This window comes from Aotus nancymaae, unplaced genomic scaffold, assembly GCF_030222135.1.
Source record: "Aotus nancymaae isolate 86718 unplaced genomic scaffold, 86718_ANA_hifiasm-v0.15.2.pri h1tg000009l, whole genome shotgun sequence".
Lineage (NCBI taxonomy): Eukaryota > Metazoa > Chordata > Mammalia > Primates > Aotidae > Aotus > Aotus nancymaae.
In genome coordinates this window covers 5,441,195-5,454,721 of record NW_026988420.1, presented here as the reverse complement: position 1 = coordinate 5,454,721, position 13,527 = coordinate 5,441,195, and positions in this window count along the sequence as shown.

Genomic DNA, 13,527 nt, shown 5'->3' with positions numbered 1-13,527 from the left:
TTTTTATTTATGTTTTCCTCTAGAAAAAGAATCTTTTTGTTGACATGTTATGCCTCCAAGCAACATAATTTATGTTTGGGGGAAACGCCCAGTGTTGGGTTCTGACCATCAATATTTCTGAAAAAAAAAATATAAACTTTACAACGGAACAGTTTACTTTTTTAGTATAGATTATCAAATAAAAAGGATGGGTTGAGCAATTATGCAGCCTCTAGCAACTTACATCAGAAATAGAAATAACCCAGATTCAAAAATAACTTACAGGCCCATCAGTCAATCAAATAAGGGTGCTACTGAAAAAGACCTAAATATCTCAGTCACAACAAAGACAACTATTTTCAGAGAGGGCACTGTAGACAAAAACACTGTTTGCAGCTGCAAACCAGCCCTAAGGAGGGCTACAGACTGGGTTGAGAGAGAGGCCGGTAATGAGCAAAACGAACTCTGTAGCCTAGCTCTCCAGTGAGAAATGCAGGCCAATCAAACCATTTTTAGCCTCAGGGCACAAAGGTTGCACAACTGCACCCTTGAATAAACACATATTTGGATTAGTGTCATAAGAGCATGCACGATTGGCTTTTCTCCAAAGCCCCACATTTCAACTGCTGGGACAGGGAATAAAGCAATGCATTATATGGTAACTGGTGGGCCCAGGGGAAAGAGAAAGAATCCATCCAAGCGTCTCAGAGCACAAGCCATAAAGCTGCCTACTGGAACTGCAAGCATCCACAAAGAGCCTATCACTCCTTCGTCTGCCTGAGAAAACTTTCAATGCCTAGTGCTAAGAAGCAGAAAGAGCTACACTGGCTAGGAGGGGGCTAGTGATAGAATCTGAGGAAGATGAATGAACCACATGTTAAGCTGCTTCATTGTGGAGCCCAGTTTAAAAGCCCTGGTAAATAATTTGCCATCTACTGTTACCTGGAATAGGATGAAAGACACTGTGTGAGTTGATCCATTACACTACTTCAGGTAACTTTTAAAACATGGGATAACAGGTGATTCCATTGCCTTTGAAAGTAAAATCACCTTGCAAAATAACTTTGGTTCTTAAATAAAATATAAATTGGATGCTGTCATTTGCAATATGAACCAAGGAATTATGATGGGAAAAGTTCACGTGACTGCATGTATCATCAGTCATAAGAGACTAGGAACAGCTTTGGAAGACAGCATGGGGAGGATGAGAAGCCAGTGCTTTTCCATCATCAGAGCCCTCAGACTCTGAAAAAGTGGTCCTGGGAGCAATCTGGAGAAAGGTGGCACTGGCATGGCCCCAAGGTAGTGTCATCTGTTTTTCATATGCCCCTAAGTAAGTTCCAAGTCTGGAAAACCATAATTTGGAATCTTCTCCAGGCCTTCTAAAATCACAGTGTGTAAGTATCTGTGGGTATTTATAAGTGACAGACATAATTCCAGGTACCATTAACTATAGTAATCTATTAATGACATATCCTACTTAATTTAGATATGATAACTCAGCAATTCATTTACTTATGCACTCATTTATTCAACTAATGTCTATTGATTATTCAGAATGCACCAGGCACTTGATCCAGCTGTCCAGAATACAAGATATACACCTGAAGCCTGGCTTTCATTCATTTGCAGCCATATGGATGAAGAAAACATTAAAAAAGGAAATCATTAAAATATAGCTGGATTATAACCTAGCTCCCATTTGCACAGCGATCCATGGAAGTCAGCAGGTAACATAGTTAGCTTTGGTGCAAAAGATTCATAAGATGAATGCTTCTTGGAGCATGTCACTTATGCAAAGGTCTAATCTTAAATATTTCAAGTCATGGAAATACTGAGGACCTCTACAGTTGCTTTACAAAGCTAGGTGTGAGTTCTATTTAGCAGAAATATTTCTCAGTTACTAGTTTATTGGCCCATATACTTTCTATCTCATCCCAGGCCATTCTCCTCAGGCTGGAGGAAATTTGATAGTCATTAAGGACATACAATGTAATAAAGTGTATATAGGCGAGAATATATTTCCTTTCTCTTTTAGCTGAGAGAGCCCAGAAGGAATAACACCCCAGTAGCAATGAGCACACCTCCTGCCCAGACCGTGACTTCTAATACCATTCTCCAACAAAGAAAGCCCAAGCCCCTTGCAGAAAAGTGATTCTAGGACTGAGGCAGAAAAAGGATGATTAGCCTGGGGACTCTGGTAGTGTAAGAATGTAAGACAGTACTTAAAACAAACAAACAAAACACCCCAAAAACCCCACCTCACAATGATAGAGGTTATGTTTCAAGCCCAAATTGCCAAATACACGCAATTTGAGCAAGCAAAACCTAACACAGAACTGGATCATAACCCAAAGTATAGGATCGATATCCAGGTGTCCATGTTGTTCTAAATTAATGGTTGAATAAATAAATAATTGAGAAAGAAGATATTCAAACCCTGTGCAGAATCATTCCATTCAATGTACAATTTATATTCTCTCTGCCCTCCAGGAAGTGGAGCATCATATCTCACCCTGCGAGTGTGGGCTGTGCAGAGTGCTGTTCTGCTGAGGAATGCATGCAGAAAGGTGAGGAAAGCAACCACATGGTAGATAAAGTTGAGAAACACTACCTCAGCCCCGTGGCTAAGGTCAGCATCAACAGTGACACGTTATGTTGATGTTATATACTCATGTGATGTGATGATGTGATGGGGTGAGAAGAGCATTTCCTCCCCAAACACATAACCCCATTCTAATCATGAGAAAACCTTCAGAAAAAGCCAAATGGAGGCACAGAGTGCCAAGTGCCTGACCAGCACTCCTCAGAACCATCAAGGTCACCAAAAACATGGACAGACCCAGCAACTGACACAGTCCAGAGAAGCCTAAGACGTGACAAATAAGTGTTATCTGGTATCCTGAATACCATCTGTAAACAGAAAAAGGACACTGGGCAAAAGCCAAAGGTATCTGAATAAGGTATGGACTTTAGTTAATAATAATGATCTGTACTGATTCATTGGTCATGACCAAAATACCATAGTAATATAAAGTGTTAGCAATAGGGAAAAGTGGGCATGGGGCATGTGGGAACTCTTGGCATTATTTTTGCAACTTTTTTGTGAATGTATAACTATTCTAAATAAAATATTTATTTAAAAAAGATAGAAACTTGGAATTCCCTCTGGTAGTCTCTCTGTTGTCCCATTCATGACAAAGCCAGGAAGAGAGGAAGGAAAGGGAGGTCCTTTAGGTGGTAAGGGTGAAGGGAGTGAGAACTTCATTCCTCCTTCATCCTTCTGTGAGAGAAGGGGCTCTTGTTGTGCTGGGTGCCTGAGTCTGAAAGGCACTGTGGCTCTGAGAGGGCATGTGGCTTACATACAGTGAGCAAGGAAGTGGGAAATTCAAAGGGGCCAAAATGGCAAGGGAGGAACCCTGAATCCGCTGCCAGAGCTGGGATGCCTGTTTCTGTAACGATTACAATGAAATTACTTCCATCCAGAATGGAATACATGTATACTTTCACCAAAGAAAGGGGGTGGTTTTTATGCAAGACTTGTTTTTAAAATCATCACTTGCTCTTTATGAGTATGCAGTGACATCATGGTGCTAATCATAAAAATACAGCGAAAGTAGGAAAGACATATCATCTTTTGTCCACACTTAGACAAACAACAAACATTTAGAAAATTTCAGGTTGTTGCTGTCAAGTACTAAAGGCACCATCTGCATAAGCCATGGCAACCCAAGATTAAACCTTAAAATGGAATCTCTCTTAGTCAGGGTCTCTGCCCACTGAACCAGCCTGAAGGTTAAGCAAGGTCAAAAAGCAGCTGCAGAGAATGAATCATCGGCTTCGTCCTCACCAGCAGGGGCTCCAGGCTGCTTGCCGTCTGATTTTATGCCTGTGTACCTGCTTTCTGGTCTCAGGCTACCTCTGCTTGCAGCAACACCTTGAACTCTCTGAACATGCATGTGTCTCTTTACTGGCCCCTATCCAAGTTTGTCCACTGACATGAAGTGTGATTGTGTCCCAGCAAACTAACCTTATCAGGTTTGGTTGCTGGACCCTCTTTTATTAGGAAGTAGACGGCCTGAAAATGCATGGATTCAAGCAGTTTTCAGGATGCTGGACAGATCTGCAGAGACTAGAGGGTAGGTGTCCACACTCAAGGGGACAGTTGTTTGCAGAGCTGGTTGTCCTTACTGAACTCTGGAGGGTTGGCAGCAGGTGGAGTTTGGTGGAGAGAGATCAGAATTGTCTAGAGTGCCTTTTATACTCCCTGCACATGCTCCTGGAAATAATGCTATACACTCTCCTAAACAGGGGGTGTCCAAACTCTCAACAGAGGGAATACTATTGATGTGAGTCACTGTTAATCATGAGAGCTTCTTACTCCACAGAAGTGCTGAGCACAGGTAATTGGGCCACATTCCCTGGTGCAGCCTGGTGGTTAAATATCACAGTCCCTTCATAGTGGTTGGTAACCAGTCAGTCTTCCGAGCCTTGATGTGACTGGATGTGACTCTGTCTTTCCCAGGTCCTGCATCACCCAGACCTCACCAGGTTTCCAAGGCAACAGATGCCTGACACAGGGTGCAGGTGCAAGGGTGCTGAAGGTCCCTGCTTCAGTGCCTCAGCCGCTGTTCTCACTGGGATATGCCAGAGCCTGCTGTTCAGCATTTTGGCATTGCTGCTGGCTATGCTGAAGGTAGAGAGCTGCTAACAGATGGACTGAACCAGAACCTTTGAGAGGGGCTGTAACTTCTGTGTTTTTTAACGACTTGTCCAATTGGGAACCACTAACCAAAAATTCACTATTCCTGTTTTCTGAATATTTGTTGGTAAAGGGGTGTGTGTGTGTGTGTGTGTGTGTAATTGCAGATTTTTCCTGGGTGTGTTGAAGTAGGATGAGGCAAGGCAGTTTCAAAAATATAATATGCAGACATCAAGAAAGATGGCAATTTACCCAAAGCACATCTTATGCTATCACTGAGCTTCTCCCTGCCTTTTAAAAATGTATCATTAGTTAAACAGATACAATAAACATCTTTGATGCATTCTTTCAATTATTTGACTTCCTAGGTATGTTTTCAAACTTGCCCCCTCTTTTTCATTCACTTTGTCATCAAGTTTTGAGGCAAGAATGGCTTCAATAAATTTCTCCTTGCATCTCTATATCAAATGTCTCCCTCCCCCAGGCCAACCTCCTCTGCAGCTATCAAAGTGATGCTTACGAAACCCAAAGCTGGTCAAGCCATCGACCACTTAGATTCTGCAGGCTCTCTCCATCACATCAGTGTAATGCATTAATCTTTCAGCATGACCAGGAGGTGTTGATGATGTGATGTGTCTGTTCTTATCTCTTAGCAATGCCTTTGCTCCACCCACATACACAGGCCTTCTTTCAGATGTATCAAATATTTGAATTTGTCTGAGGAAACCACGGTCTTGTTGGTGATGCTCTGTCTGCACAGGCCATTCCCTCTCCCTGGGAAGCCTCTTCAGCCTTTCTCTCCTTCCTGCTGTCCACCCTTGTCCCCAGTAACTTCCACTGTGCTGATGTGGTCGACCACTTAGCTTAAAACTGAACCCTTGGTCACTTCTTCTGAAAGCCTGCTTTTAACATCCCTGTAGAAGCAAGGCCTTTTTGTCTTTATAGGCCAAACAGTGTATGTACACCTCAGCCATGCAGTCACTACCCAAGGTTTCACACCTTAAGGAAACTCCAGGTGCTCTGTACAGCACAGGGCCGGTGATCACCTGTTGATCATTGAAAATACAAATGAATGGAGAGAATGGAAGGAACTGGCTGGTAGGTCCAATTAGATTTCTTTCTATCCACTTGGATTTCAATCCCTCACTTTTTATATGTTTTTTCTTTTTTCAATAAATATAAATTTTTAAAGTGGCCTGTAACCTATCTTTCAGGACAAACAATTCTATTTTTATTAAATGAGTTAATTTTTAAATAGGAATCCTTGCTACCTAAGGCTACAAGTCATTACACATTATCTGAACCTTAGTGAAGAAATTAATAACTTAATTTCAAAAATTTCACGGAGTATTGAAAAATGTACCATGAAAATATACTAAGTCTAAACTCAGACATGCCACTGGAATGTTAGTCACATGTCATGTCACTCATAGGAAGGTCTGAAGTTTCCTTTCACTAGTAGCAAACAGACAAAGCCCACATAATGAAAAGCAGATTAAATATACCTGCAGGAACCCCTTTTCAAAATGAGGCTTAGTTTGAGGATGACTTTTGGGGAAAACAGTGAGCTCTTCATGGTTAATTAGAGTAAGAGATTCTGACTAAAGCTACCGTTTACTGGTGGGGCACCTGTCCTTAGGTTATCATCATATTCCTCAGCCTAAAGGATTCTATTCTGTATGTTCCTCAGTTGTATGAAAGATTTCAAAAAGTCATACAGTAGATGACTTAAGATGCTATGACTTATTGCAAACTCCAAATGACTTGGGGTACTTTTGTCTTTAGTGGTCATCCTTTAGGTGAATTTATCAGGTAAAATGATAAATTATATCATCTGAGGGGCAACATTTATAAAGTGGAATAATGGTCTTTTGTAGAGGAAAGACTGATGAAGCAGTACCCATGCAAGCCCATGGTGGCAAGGTGGAGAGAAATTGTAGTGACTAACTCTTTTCCTGACCCCAACTCATTTTACTCCTAGAGTTCTGCATTATGCATGAATTACAGGTTAATGTGGTCATTAAAATGGACTCTGAAGCCCAGTTGGTTTGCACTAACCCCTGGGTCTCCATGCCTTTGTTTTTCCAAGCTGTAAAGAAGAAACAATAGTAGTAGCTACGCTGCAGAATTATTGGTATGAATACATGAGGTAAAGTATGTAAAATATTGAAAATGACACCTGCCTAGCTGTTATATAAGTAGCTGTGGTTTGAGGTTGGCCTGCCTTTTAAAAGTTGGAATGTATTTGAGGTGATTGACTTCTTCCATTGTTCCCTCATTTCCACCACCTCCAACTAATAGCATCGTGAATTTGCCTTTCTGACTGATCCACAAGGGCTATGTCAATATTTGATAATTACTAAATATTGATAATTACTAAAATGCCACTGAAAATGATAGCAAGGATGATGGCATCACTTCATTTATTCAACAACAAAAGGCTAATTCTTTTGATGTAAAAAAGTTAACAACATCGCAAAATGAATAGAATCCCTTAAAGAAACTATAGTGTTTTAGCACTTCCCTTGAACTGCATGGAAATGACTAAAACTGAGGAATTGAGAACCCCAATGTACATGTGGTATAGGCAGCTTCATGACAGCTGTATTAGTCCATTTTCACATTGCTGTAAAGAACTTCCCTGAAACTGGGTAATTTATAAAGGAAAGAGGTTTAATTGACTCAGTTCTGCATGGCTGGGGAGGCCTCAGAATACTTGAAATCATGGAGGAAGGGGAGACAGGAACCTTCTTCACAAGGCTGCAGGAGAGAGGACAGCAGGGGAAACCGCCAGTTATGAAACCATCAGAACTCACTCATTATCACAAAAACAGCATGTAGGAAACTGCCCCCATAATCCAATCACCTCCCACTGGGTTCTTCCCTTGATACATGATTGCAATTTGAAATGAGATTTGAGGGGTGACAGAGAGCCAAACCATATCATTCCACTTATACCTAGCCCCTCCCAAATCTCATCTTTTTTACATTTCAAAACAAATCATTCCCTCCCAACACTCCCCCAAAGTCTTAATTCATTTCAGCATTAACTCAGAAGCCCAGAGTCCAAAGTCTCATCTAAGACAAGGCAAATCCCTTCTGTGTATGTGCCAGTAAAACAATAAACAAGTGAGTTTCTTCCAGGATACAATATGCATTGGGTAAATACATCTGTTCCAAATGGAAGAAATTTGCCAAAATGAAGGGGCTACAGGCCCCATGTAAGTTTGAAATGCAGTGCAGCAGTCATTAAATCTTAAGTCCAAAGTGATCTCCTTTGAATCCATGTCTCACATAGGGTCACACTGATGCACGGGGTGGGCTCCCACAGGCGTAGGCAGCTCCTTCACAAGCTAGTGTTGAGTGCCTGTGGCTTTTCCAGGCGCATGGTGCAAGCTGCCAGTGGATCTACCATTCTGGAGTCTGGAGGACTTTGGTCCTCTTCTTACAGCTTCACTAGGCAGTGCCCCAGTGGTGATTCTGTGTGGGGGCTCCAACCACACATTTCCTTTCTGCACTGGTCTAGCAGAGGTTCTCCATAAGGGCTCCACCCCTGCAGCATACTTCTGCCTGGACAACCACGCATTTCCATACATCCTCTGAAATCTAGGTGGAGGTTCCCAAACCTCAATTCTTGACTGCTGTGCACCCACAGGCCCAACACCATGTGGAAGTTGCCAAAGCTTAGGGCTTGCACCCTCTGAAGCAATGGCCCAAGCTGTACTTTGGCCCCTTTCACCACAGCTGGAGCTGAAATGTCTGGGACATGGGGCACCAAGTCCTGAAGTTCAACAGAGCAGCAGAGCCCTGGGCCCAACCCATAAAACTATTTTTTCCTCCTAGGCCTCTGGCCTTGTGATGAGAGGGGCTGCTGTCAACATCTCTGACGTGCCCTGAAGACATTTTTTCCCATTGTTTTGGTGATTAGCATTTGGTTCCTAATTACTTATGCAGATTTCTGCAGTGGCTTGAATTTCTTCTGAGAAAATGAGTTTTTATTTTCTATCATATTTTCAAGCTGCAAATTTTCCAAACTTTTATGCTCTGCTTTCTTTCAAACACAAGTTTCTATTTCAGATTATCTCTCCCAAGTTCAAAGTTCCACAGATCTCTAGGGCAGGGCCAAAATGCCACCCGTCTCTTTGCTAAAGCATAGCAAGAGCAACCTTTGCTCCAGTTCCCAAGAAGTTCTTCGTCTCCATTTGATACCACCTCAGTCTGGATGTCATTGTCCACATTATTATCAGCATTTTGGTCAAAACTATTCAACAAGCTTTCAGGAAGTTCCAAACTTTCTCACATCTTCCTGTGTTCTTCTGACCCCTCCAAGCTGTTCCAACCTCTACTCATTACCCAGTTCCACAGTCGCTTCCATATTTTCAGGTTATCTTTATGGCAGTACCCCACTCTCTGTGGTATCAATTTACTGTATTAGTCCATTTTCACATTGTTATAAAGAACTGAGATTGCATACTTTATAAGAAAAGAGGTTTAATTGACTTACAGTTCCACATGGCTGGGGAGGTCTCAGGAAATTTACAATCATGGTGGAAGGGGAAGCAGGCACCTCCTTCACAAGGCAGAAGGAGAGAGAAGAGCAGGGAAAACCACCACTTATAAAACCATCAGATCTAGTGAGAACTTACTCACTATCATGAGAACAGCATGGGGGAACTCCCCCCACCCCATGATCCAGTCAGCTCCCACTAGGTCCCACCAGGTACACAACCTATAGTTTTATCATCCCTCTATGGTGTATGGCAGTCAAACATTCTTCAGGGATAAAAGTTTCCTTTTAAATATTTGGAAAGACAGGTAGGAAATAATGTTAGTGCACCTGACGAATATCCCTCTTTAATGACTCCGTAAGCCATGTCCCTCCTGCAATACATAACCTCACTATCTCATTCTCGACCGGGGAAAAGCTGACCCATCCCCCACACAGCTGCAGAAAGATCTTCCTAAAATTCACATCAGATGTTATCACCCCTATGGTTTAGCAGAAACAAAGCAAACTTCCTATGACTCTTGCTACCTTGAATAAATGTTTCACCAAGCCCTTTGCTGTGGAGCTCAAACCTGCTGCTCCAGAGTCGTCTCCTTCTTCTTCCCCTCCTCTGTGCAGCTTCAATTTCAGCAACACTGAGCGACTAACCATTCCCAGAACACTCTGCATTTGGCCATGTCTTTGTGTCATTGCCTAGGAAGCTTATTTTGCCTGGGAAACCTGTCTTTACCTTTTCATTTACTCAGGCTGGCACCTTGATCTTGGACTTGCCGGTCTATAGAACCATGAAAAAAAACTTCTGTTGTTATAAGCCACCCACTTTATGATATTTCATTACAGCAGTCAGAACGAACTAAGACACGTGTGAACGTCAAAATTTTGCTCTGCCCCTTACTTTGGCATTTTAATAGTTAAAATGAATAAAAGGTAGGCACGCCTCATCAGCCTGTGTAACAACTGAAAATGTTCTTACAGAGGCCTTCCAATCCTCCATTCTGGTTCCATTCCTCCCACTTCCGATAATTTCTGGACTCTCCATAGAGAGCCAGCATGCAACTCAGGGACCATTCTGCTGGCTGTAGCACCATGCAATATATGCCCTGGTTATTTGCTCCTGCTTTAGTTCTAACAGAAGCATCATTGTTGCCACCAGGGATAGTCCGCTCATGCTGTGTTAGCACCTACCAGAGCCACAAAGCCACGTTTATCAGGATGTGAGAATAGGATGGGAGTTTCTGAGCAGAGGTGGCATGGCCCATGGAACCCTCCTCCTTCTCTGGTTACCTGTGTCCCGAGGTGGGTAGCCTTCTATTCAAGATCTCACAAAATCTCTCATTAAAATAATTGTGAGCTTCAGACTCATTCCATGCTGCCAAATCAAAGTTTAACACAGATCATGGGCTCTTGTGTGGCTCTGGCATGGTTCATCCTTTGACCCCAAAGCCAATGTTCTTTCCACCGTCACCTACTGCTTTACATATCCACAAAGGGAGTGACACATAAATCTGTCTAAACACAAATACACAAATCTGTGGTTCTTGTTTGTTAGGACTGACAGCACGCTCAGTAACATTTGCCCTAGATTGTGTGTTCCTTAGAGTGTCTACACCCAAAAGCATCACAGGCAGAGCTCTGATGGTTTTAGGAAATGTTCTCAAGTCGTCCTGCACATTACCAACCCACTGACTTGGCATTGTCAAGGTTGCCTGTTACCTTCCAGTGGCCCATCCAATCAGACCCCTGGTCCTCCCCTGATGCCTCACTCCTCAGCATCCCACACAAGTGGTTATGCTCTTCCTCAGAATGCTGGCTTTCATGACACCGCCTTTGTTAGCCTTACGTCTCAGCTCCACTGAGTACTTCTCAGGAGCTTTTTCTTTGGGTTTCTAATAAAAGTGAAATTCCCCAGGATTGTCTGTGCTTCTGTTATTTTCTTTCTCAGACTTCAGCTGGATGTCCATACTCCCCCTCTCTATCTAATACCCTCCGCCTACTGAGAGCTCCGTGTTGGTGTGTTAAGTCCAGGCCTTTCTTCTGTGAGCAATTCTATCTCATCTGCCTCGACACCCTCAAAACTGAGCTCCCTGTCCCGCCCTTCCAGTCCTGTTGCCCTCTAAGTCTCTCTCGTCTCTTTAAATGACGCCACAACTTTCACATTCAGTTTACTGTAAATTCTGCGTAGCGAGTCTTCTGAACCCACCCCACATTTTCTGTATTCGGTGCTTCTACTTTTAAGCTGAGCCATTATTATCGTATGTCTTCTCTCTTGCCCTGACTCCTTACCGTCACTCAAGGTCAATACACCACATTGGAGCCCATTTTTTCTTGATTAAATATTATCCTACCATTCTCTGACTTAAAACACTGCACTAATTTTGCATTTTCCTGGAGTTAAATCTCGTCTCAGACTGCAGCCTATGATGTCTGTCTTATTCTTCTAAACTTGCCTCAGCTTACCCTTTCATTCCCACACTCTATCCTCTAATCTCACTACACTGAACCTACAAGGTCTTGACCAACTTTTCCTGACTTAGAGCTTGTATACGGTGGTCTTTCTACCTGGGATACCTTGTCCCTTGTCCTTCACATGTGCTTTCCCTGACATTTCAGCCACATAGAATCCATGCACAACCCTTCATTAATTTTTTACCTAAGCATGGCCTTTACAGCATATTTCTAAGTCTGTAATTAGCTATTTGTTAATCTGTTTATGATCTGTCTCCCTCTACTAAGCTATGTGCACTGTGTAGATGAGGCCCATGTCTATTTTGCTCTGTACTGTTTATCCGTGATCTGCGTAGAGTTTGCTTGGCTAATTTTTTTTAATTAATTAATTAAAATATTTATAATTAACATATTATAATTGTACCTATTTATGGGGTACAGTGTGATATTTCAATGCATGTACATAATATATAATGACCAGATCAGGGTAATTACTATATCCATCACTAAACATTTATCATTGTTCAATAATAGAGAATGATTCAAATCCTTAGTCATTATCATATCAGGATATTATTTGTCATTTAAAATGATATCAGAATGAGAATTAACATGCAAGATATTTATGCAATACTGTTGCTAAATAGAGTGGGAAGCTTGGCATCCCTAAACTGCTGCCTCAGGAAAACTTAAACCCACCCTGACTGTGGCCTCAGCTCCACACAAACCCCAAATCCCCTTAGTCATTCAAATCAATGGATTTAAGTGTGCTTATCCCTTACCCAAATCAAATGTACCATAATTTGGTGTGTGTGTGTGTGTGTAAGTATAGGAGCATTCACAGAGAGACAGAGACACACAGACACAGAGAAAAAAGTCTGAAGTGACCTCCAATAGAATATAACAATGCTCTGGGTTAGAATAACAGTTGACTTTTCAAATCATATTTAACCTTTCAAATTTTTTTTTGCAATAGGCCTGAATTACTTGTTTGATCAGACAAAAACATCAACAAAAGCAACAAACCATTTAGAAAACAAAAATCACGCAGTTGCATTTGGAGGAAAACAGATTAAGTTCAGACTGTGGTAGAAAGGATGTGTGTGTGTGTGTGTGTGCACACACGCACCTGCACGCATGTGTGTGTACACAATTCTCATTATCTGTGACCATGAGTACCAAATGAACCAAAGTACGATACATTAGCCAAAAAATACATATGAATATAGAACTTTTTTTTAAATAAGACAGCGTTAAGGTCAGGGTGTTAATAATCCCATTGTTCTTTGCGCAAGTCAGACCACACTTGAAGTATTGTTTTCAACTTTGTTACTACAAGAGTTCAGGAACTAGCTGACACATTCCAGGGATACCAGGAGAGGATTTATGCATTTGGAAAGAGATGGAATTTTAAGACTTCTGAAATTTTTTCCCATTTAAGATTCTATAGTTCTCTGATATTTTATGTTGCTCTTGGACATTAAAAAAGAAATTGTATTATAAACAAAGAAACCACAGCTCGGAGAGCTTAAGTGACATGCCAAGGCCGTACAATCGGTTAATGGCAGAGTTTTGTCCAGAAGCCACTTCATGACCCACACACTCATTAAAGAGGAGTAGACAGATGAGATCCATCCAGAGGACAGCAACAGGAATGACTTAGGCAGAACAGATCATTTCCAAATGACTCATGCTTAAAGAACCAGAGAACCTTGTGAGGGTGAGAGCGTATAATGTTGTTATCAAATCAAGCTGTCATGGCAAGAAGAATGCCACTTGTGATTCGCTGAAATAAAAAGACCGCACAGAGCTGATGAAGAGCTTTCTTTTTTTTCTTTCATAATATTAAGGATTTTCTGACTTGAAGAAGTGTCTATAGACGGTCTAAGGTGAC